Source organism: Nyctereutes procyonoides, unplaced genomic scaffold (genome assembly GCF_905146905.1).
Source record: "Nyctereutes procyonoides isolate TBG_1078 unplaced genomic scaffold, NYPRO_anot_genome, whole genome shotgun sequence".
Classification (NCBI taxonomy): Eukaryota; Metazoa; Chordata; class Mammalia; order Carnivora; family Canidae; genus Nyctereutes; species Nyctereutes procyonoides.
In genome coordinates this window covers 33,922,649-33,931,583 of record NW_026575043.1, presented here as the reverse complement: position 1 = coordinate 33,931,583, position 8,935 = coordinate 33,922,649, and positions in this window count along the sequence as shown.

The following is an 8,935-nucleotide window of genomic DNA, read 5'->3' as shown; positions in this document are numbered from 1 at the left end:
AAAGACTCCTAACTCTGGGAAACGAACTAGGGGTGGTGGAAGGGGAGGAGGGCGGGGGGTGGGGGTGAATGGGTGACGGGCACTGAGGGGGACACTTGACGGGATGAGCACTGGGTGTTATTCTGTATGTTGGCAAATTGAACACCAATAAAAAATAAATTTATTATTTAAAAAAATGTTACAGGAAAGTGAAAAAAATAAATAACCAAGAAAATGTAAACCCTAATTCAAAAGGAAGTGCTATTTTGGGACAATGAAAACCAACTGATCGAAATTGTGGAACCAGGGATTGAATTCTTTGTTTTAAAATTACAGTTTACACCTAATGTCACATTAGTATCATGAGTAAAACATAGTGATTCAACAAGTCTTTGCTCACCAGAAGAGTAGCTACCATCTGTGACCATACAATCCTATTTCAACTCCGTTGACTATATTCCCCATTCTGTACCTTTCTTCCCAATGACTTATTCATTCCATAACTGGAAGCCTGTATCCCCCACTCCCCTTCACCTACTTTGCCCAACCCCCTACCCCTTCCCTCTTTATAATCGTCAGGGTTTTTCTATATCTATCGATCTGTTTCTTCTTTTTTTTTGTTTGCTTGTTTTTATTCATTTGTTTTTGTTGTTTAGATTCCAAATATAAGTGAAATCGTGTGATATTTCTCTTTCTCAGTTTGACTTATTTCACTTAACAGAATATCCTCTAGGTCCATCTGTGTTGTCACAAATGGCAAGACCTCATCCTTTTTTGTATCCTGAGTAATATTTCATGCATGTGTGTGTGTGTGTGTGTGTGTATACACAAACCATATCTTTGTTATCCATCCATCTCTTGATTGCTTCCATACCTTGGCTATTGTCAATAATGCTGCAGTAAACATTTAGGTTTATGTATGTTTTTGAATTAGAGTTTTCATTTTCTTTGGGTAAATACCCAGTAGTGGAATTACTGGAGCATACAGTATTTCTATACTAATTTTTTGAACAACCTTGTTACTAGCCCCTCCGAGCTGCTCCTGGAGCCCAACAGCCACCTCCACGCGGAGCCTCTTCCTCTGCTGGAGCCGCCGCCACCGAGCTGCTCCAGGGCCGCGCAGCCCCCTCTGCGGAGCAGCCGCCTGAGCCCCTCTGAGCTGCTCCCGGGTCAATGTGTGCGCGCTGCAGCCCTTACGGGGCTTGGCACACTCTCCTGGGCGCGCAGGTGTCTGTTAGTGTCCTAGGGAGCCCGAGGGCATCCCCACCCTCCTGGGGTCCTGCTCTAACTCCCTGCGGGGCACCCCCCCGCCGCCCCCCCGGAAGATTGGAGATTGGTGCAGCTCCTGCTTCTCCGGGCCAGGCGGGGCTCTCCTGTCCTGGGGACACTCCGCTGGGCCTCAGCCCTGCTCCTCGCGGGGCCCCTCCCCTTGGATGCCTTTTGTTTCTTTATTTCTTCCCCCCCCCCCCCCCCCCCCCCCCCCCCCCCCCGTCTTCCTACCTTGAGAGAGTCGGGAACTCTTATCACTAGCGTTCCAGGTGGTCTCTCTTTCAATCTCAGGCCGAATTCGTAGATTTTCAGGATGATTTGAAGGTTATCTAGGTAATTTGGTGGAGACAGGTGATTTGGGGACCCTACTCTTCAGCCATCTTGCCCCTCCTCCCCCCATTCATAACTGCCGTTGTTTATTAGAAGTAGCATTTATTCAGCTGGTATTTTTCTTTTTGAGCTCTAGTAATGGACCAGGCACTGGCGGAAGTGCTACGGGGCTAACGCTCAGTAAGAGAAGCCCCTCAGGAGCCCATGCCAATGAGGGGGATGGACAGGCAAATAGATAATAAGGTAGCAGGTGCTATACCAGCTGTAGGTGCGCAGAGGACTGAACACCCGCTAACAGGGAAAAGAGAGGAAAGGCCAGTCCCTCTCTGGCAGTCATGTATAAATATCTCCAGCCAACAGATGGAAGACTAATTTAATTCAGCTGGTTTAAGGATGATGTGTGTGTGTGTGTGTGTGCTGATGTGTGTGTGTGTGTGTGTGTGTGTGTGTGTGCGCGCGCGTGCACTGTGTCTGTGTGTCTGCCCAATGGGAAGCAATCTTTGGTGATTCTCTACCTATGTGAAAATGTATTTCCACTTTTACCATAACTGTAAATACCGTTATTCTCTGTTATAGATGTCCTAGAACACCCTGGTGTTTGTAGATTCAATCTGCAGTAAGATAGAAGATTCTCCCGTACTCTTAGGTAGACGCGGTAAGGGCTCTTGGCCTTTAAACATAAATATTTTACCTTGGTTTTACCATTTTCTTTTTAGCAATACCTGAAGGAAGTTGACTGCAAACTTGCTGACACATATTCCTTTGTTCCAGATACTGTACAAAGGGGCTTGAGAAGGGACCAACGCCTACGGCTACACCTTGGATGAGCGCTACATTCCCATCGTGGGAGCTAAGCATGCTGACTACGTGAACAGTGAAGTCAGTGGTGGTTTTTCCTCCATGCATTTAAGAGTCTTCTCCGGGGAGCTGGTCCAAAAATCCCAGAGATTCTCAACTAAGTTGTGCCTACTTCACAGATTAAATGCAAAGAGACGTATGAGAAGCAGAAGGGCCACTACCTGGCTGGAAAAAAAATCAGTGAGTTCCCTGGTGTGGTCCAGTGCCTGGATTTCCAAAAGACGAGGAGTGCGGTAAGCAAAGGAAAGCTCACTGTGACAGAGGATTTGTACCCTGGAGGGTGCTATTAGGGGGTCTGTTTGTGACCTGTTCTTCCGTTGAGAGAGGCATGGGGTGGTGAGGACGGAGTCATTCCTTCCCTGAGATTCATCCCCACCCCTGCCAGTTACCATTGGTAACTATGGGCTTTCCTCCCTTTCCTTCCCTCCTGTACTTCCAAACCCACAGTGAAGTACCTGTGTTTGGAAAAAGGAGAAAGCAACAAGGTGACTACTTACCCCTGTGTTATGAAAGGAAGGGAAATTGGGAACGAAGAATCTATTTAAAAAGTATCTTCTTTAGCCTTTGTTCATCCTAAAGGTACTGATCTATACTAGGGATAAGACCCCGAGAGAGATGGATCTGAATAATTAACATTTTAATCCTTCTTTCTGTCTTTAAAAAAAGGGGGCTTCCTTAATTGAACTACAGAAGAGATTATGAGGATACCAAAGCAAATGTGCACATCCCCATTGATATGATGAATCACGTGCTGGCCAAACACTGTCAGTACATCCTCCGTGACCTGGAGTACCAGCACTACTTCCACCAGTGGATGTCTCTCCCGGAAGAACCCCAGGGTAATTCGGGCCCACGGCACGCAGGAGATCCTGAGCGATGTACGATGCCCTTTCTGCAGCTTGACTTAGTTACACCTTCACTCAACGGTGTCTTGGCCCCCTATGCTCCACTTGTCCCCGTATTCATAAATTGTACTGCTTTTTTATGGCACGCATAACCACTTTTTGGTGTGAGAATCCCCTCTGAGCCATGTGACCCCTGTGTTAAATATTTAACCTGTTTTTTACTCCAGACAAAACTTTAGCTCTTCCTCTCCTCCTAGGCTTCTTTAGGTCAAGGCGGGAAAGCCCTCCAGCTGGTGCGGGGCCCACCCTATGACTGCTAAGCACTCAGCACAGCCAATGGCTGATGGGAAATTATCAAAATGCCCGATTATAAATTCAGTTAGTACCTGTCACCTCTCATCATCCCTTCTTTCCTGCAGAACGTGTATAAGGATGACTTGAATCGGCTGAAAGGCATGGGATGCTACATTTGGGATACACCTCAGATCCTCCAGGCCAAGAAATCCTATGATCTCCAGAGTCAGGTGAGATCTTCCCAGAAGGACTGGCTCTCTGTGGATCAGTGGAATCGTGGTGCTTTCAGTGGGGTGACAACCAGGCCAGCCCTGTGCCCGGGTTAGAGAAAGCTGCTCTAACAGTACGTGAGCCACAGAAACCAGAGGCCCCTGCCTGATACAGCCTCTCCTGGTGACCTGCTCTGGTGTGGGACCTTCTCGGTTTTGGTCTCTCCAGGGGTTTAAGCATTTGAGGTTTATCCAGAACGTTTACCGTGAGGTGTTTCAGAGTGAACCACCCTCAAGCATCTATACGGAAGTTGCTTAGGTTAGCCTGCAGAGAGTAGAATGCAAATGCATGCTTTGACATTAGGGAGGTAAGTTCTGAAGTAAAAAAGTAGATATTTGGAAAATGTCCCCAGGATATGGTTTAGCTCTCCTAGGGCAGGTTCACGGATGGTTGAGGCACTCAGGGATGGGGGTATGTGCATGGAAAAGGCAACAAAATGACAAAGAGGATCTGGCAAAGAGCCAGGTTTTGACAACCCTACAAAGTTGGCAGGAACACAGAACGATGGGGTCTCTGTTACTATTAAAGCAGAAACCCAGAATGAAGTAAAGGCTCATCTAAGTTGGCACAAACTGCTCATGCTGATGGCAGACGTGTATTTTACCATTTCCGGTGCCTGGTTTTTCTTTACAGATACCGTACATGGCAGCAGGTAAAGAAAATCTGCAGAACTAGAACCTGGTCACAGATACACCACTTTAGGTGACTGCTCTTCAAAGCGGCATTAATGTCAGTGAGGTGCGTCTTCTTGGACTTCTCTCCCGACACAAGCCATTCCTTTCCTTCTGTATTTTTGAACAGCAGAAAAGAATAACCCATCTTTTCTGTGTGTAGGTGAAATATAAAGAAAATTATCATCAGATTAAGGACAAAGATACAACAGCCCTAGAAACAGTGGATTATGACAGAACCAAGAACCTGAAGAATCTTTACAGCAGAGTGAGTTATTTTTCTCTTCTTCCCTGGAGACAGTAACGGAATAGTTGGGATAAGCACCTTACCGCCCAGGTTTTTTCAGGCACTTCCAGATTCCTATTTTATCTCCTCAGTAGTCCTAGTGACAATTCATTGACCCCCAAGTGGAATATCACACCATGCTGTGCATTGGCACAGATTTGGGGAGCTCCTTCCTTATTGCAGGTGAGCACGGTCGAAGCTATGTTACCCTCACCCTGGACTTGTCCTTCCCTGGCTTCTCCAGGGACAAGGGGCTTACAGCCTACAAAGACACTTTTTTTTTGTCTCCTCTGAATTGGTTAATTCAACAAACTTTTTAAAACTTTATTTTGAAACTCTTTTAGGTTTCCAGAAAACTTGCAGAAAGAGTCCAGAGAATTCCAGCATAGTTTTGTCTGTAATACTATCATGGAAACTAAATTAACCTTGTTGCAGTGTAACTTATAGACTTCATCCAGATTTCACCAGGGTTTTTCCACTAATGTGCTTTTCTGTGTCAGGCACCAGCCTGTCGTCCCATTTTGCATTTAATTGATATGACTCATTAGCTTTCTTCAATCTGATCATTTCTCAGTTTTTCCTTGTCGTTTTCTGATTGTAACACTTTTGAGGAATACTTTCCGATTATTTTGTGGAATGCCTCTCAATTTGGTTTTATGTGATGTCTTCTTATGATTAGATCAAGACAGTCCATTTTTGGCGAGTTTAACACAAAAGCTTCTCTCCGGCATCATGGCAGGTGTGACGTGATGCCGGTAACTGGTGATGTTGAACATGGTGACTTGGTCAGGTGACTGGCTGCTGAGCTTCTCCACTGTAATGTCATGATTTTTCCCTTTGTTGTTAATACATATCATGGAGGGAGATACTTTGGGACTTTGCAGATAGCCTGTTTCTCTTCAAACGTTCTCTCATGTATTTTACCATCCATTGATGGGTCTTGCCTGAAACAACTTTTAGTATAAAATATGCCTATTGGTGATTTTCTGGTTTTTTTTTCATCCCTCCTACATTTATCAATTGGAATTCTTCAGTAAGAAACAACTCTTTCTTCCTACCATTTGGGTTTATTTATTTATTTTTACTTGTATCAGTAAGTAATTATATCTGAACTCATGGATATTTAATTTCTTCTACGTGATGTAGTCTAATACTGCTACTTATTTTGTTGCTCAAATCATTTCACCTTTGCCCATTGGGTGCCTTTCGGGGTGGCCCCTATAAGAACTTAACATACTATGTCATTGTTTTTGAGTGCTTCCTTACATTCTGGCACCACAAGATGTTCATCTTGTATTTACCTGCTCCAGATCCTCCCTCTCCAAGGAGCCCTGGTTTATGTATTAAGGATTGGCATTTCAAACGCAAAAATCTCAGCACTAGGTGTGCTCACTGCTGCTGGGACCCTTCTATGGACGGAGCTTAGAAATATATTATGGATACTAACCTCTATATGCATACATACCAGTATTTATTTCTATATTTGTCTAATTCTATGTGTGCTTTAAACCATGACTTCCTATTGATGCTTCCTATATCATTCAACACTACAGACTTTAGACTTCTATCTCTTATTTTTTCAATTTGTGGCTTTTTTTTTTCTAGAAAGCCTGGCCCTCATTACCTATGATATGTTTGCTTATTTGTTCAACATTTTTAAAGGTTGTATTTATTTATTCATGAGACACAGAGAGGCAGAGACACAGGCAGAGGGAGAAGCAGGCTTCCTGCGGGGAGCTCAATGCGGGACTCCATCCCAGGACCCCAGGGTCACGCCCTGGGCTGAAACCAGACACTCACACCTGAGCCCCCCAGGCACTCCTCTATTTCAACTTTTATAGGCACATAGTTTTTAGAATTGCTAACCCATATTCCTGTGAGAAACAAATGTAGTAACTACAGTATCTTCTTTGGTTATTTTTGTCTATAGCTTAATGAGTCAAAATACCATTTTCAAAAATAAACTAAATTGTTTTCTAACTCACTTCCTTCAGCATAGTCTTGTTATGCATTTGTAACACAGTTAGGTTTATTTGTTATGATTTCTATTCCATTGGCGTCCTCTTCACCATTCCGCTTGATTCTGTTTTAATTTACACGCAGTAAATCACTCTTTGTAGTATATAGTACTACAAGATATTTTTTAAAACAAGATTTTATTGATTTGAGAGAGAGAGAGAGAGAGCATGAGCAGGAAGAGGGGCAGAGGAAGAGGGAGAAGCAGACTTCCCTCTGAGCAGGGTTCTCCAAGCTCATCTTGACCTGAGCTGAAGGCAGATGCTTAACCCACTGAGCCACCCAGGTGCCTCTGGACTATGGCTTTTAACAAATGCAAAGTCATGTATTCACCCCAGTGAAGCCACAGAAAATCTATCACCTCAAAATTACCCTTTTCCTTTTCCTTCTTTGAGATCCATAGAAGCATTTTCTGCACCTATTTTTAAAGAAACAAACTTTGAAAAACCTTTTCCTTTTTTTTAATAAATTATTTTTATTTTTTATTGGTGTTCAATTTACCAACATACAGAATAACACCCAGTGCTCATCCCGTCTAGTGTCCCCCTCAGTGCCCGTCACCCATTCACCCCCACCCCCCGCCCTTCTCCCCTTCCACCACCCCTAGTTCGTTTCCCAGAGTTAGGAGTCTTCATGTTCTGTCCCCCTTTCTGATATTTCCCACACATTTCTTCTCCCTTCCCTTATATTCCCTTTCACTATTGTTTATATTCCCCAAATGAAGGAGAACATACACTGTTTGTCCTTCTCCGATTGACTTACTTCACTCAGCGTAATACCCACCAGTTCCATCCACGTTGAAGCAAATGGTGGGTATTTGTCATTTCTAATGGCTGAGGAATATTCCATTGTATACATAGACCACATCTTCTTTATCCATTCATCTTTCGATGGGCACTGAGGCTCCTTCCACAGTTTGGCTATTGTGGACATTGCTGCTAGAAACATCGGGGTACACGTGTCCCAGCGTTTCATTGCATCTGTATCTTTGGGGTAAATCCCCTACAGTGCAATTGCTGGGTCGTAGGGCAGGTCTATTTTTAACTCTTTGAGGAACCTCCACACAGTTTTCCAGAGTGGCTGCACCAGTTCACATTCCCACCAACAGTGTAAGAGGGTTCCCTTTTCTCCGCATCCTCTCCAACATTTGTGGTTTCCTGCCTTGTTAATTTTCCTCATTCTCACTGGTGTGAGGTGGTATCTCATTGCTGTTTTGATTTGTATTTCCCTGATGGCAAGTGATGCAGAGCATTTTCTCATGTGCATGTTGGCCATGTCTATGAAAACGGGTTTATTTTATAACAAATATACATTTAACTACAGATTTGTCTGTTGCGTCCATCAGAAAGGGTTAAAATTGGAAATATAATTAGATACAAACAGTACAAAACTAACTGAAAAATTTTTTCTAAAGATTTTATTTATTTATTCATGAGACACACAGAGAGGCAGAGACACAGGCAGAGGGAGAAGCAGGCTCCCTGTGAGGAACCCGATGCAGGACTCGATCCCAGGACCCCAGGATCACACCCTGAGCCAAAGGCAGATGCTCAAACACTGGACAACACTGGACCACCCAGGTGCCCCCAGAACTAACTTTCAAAAAGAGAAAAATAAATTCAATAAGGAAAAGGAGTTTTAAAAATTCTAGTCAGAAATTCTTCGCGCTGCCTTAGTATGAGCATAAGAAAACCTAGAGCAGTTATACAAAACATAGATCCAAGCGGACGTCTGAAAGGAAGAGGGTTCTTCTCATGTGGAAATCTTAAGGAGGGTCCTTAGACATTTAACCAACTCATTTCATCATTATGAAAGGATAGGTTTTGGGGTTTTTTGTTTGTTTTGGTTGCCTTTACTTCAATGATAAGTCTATGACTAAAACCACAGGTTTTCTTTCCATATGGAAAACAATACTGTCATTATTGATTATCAGGGTAGGAGTGATTTTCCCTGAGTCTGGAACCTTCTCCATCTCTGCAGAGCTCTAACGTTTAGTTTCATTGTTTCCCCATTAATTTTTGCAGTAGTGTATGCTTCTACAAATGCTACATATGCTTCTATCAATCCTTTCACTATCTTTCTCCATCAATCTTGAGTTTGAGGATATAAGAAGCAAT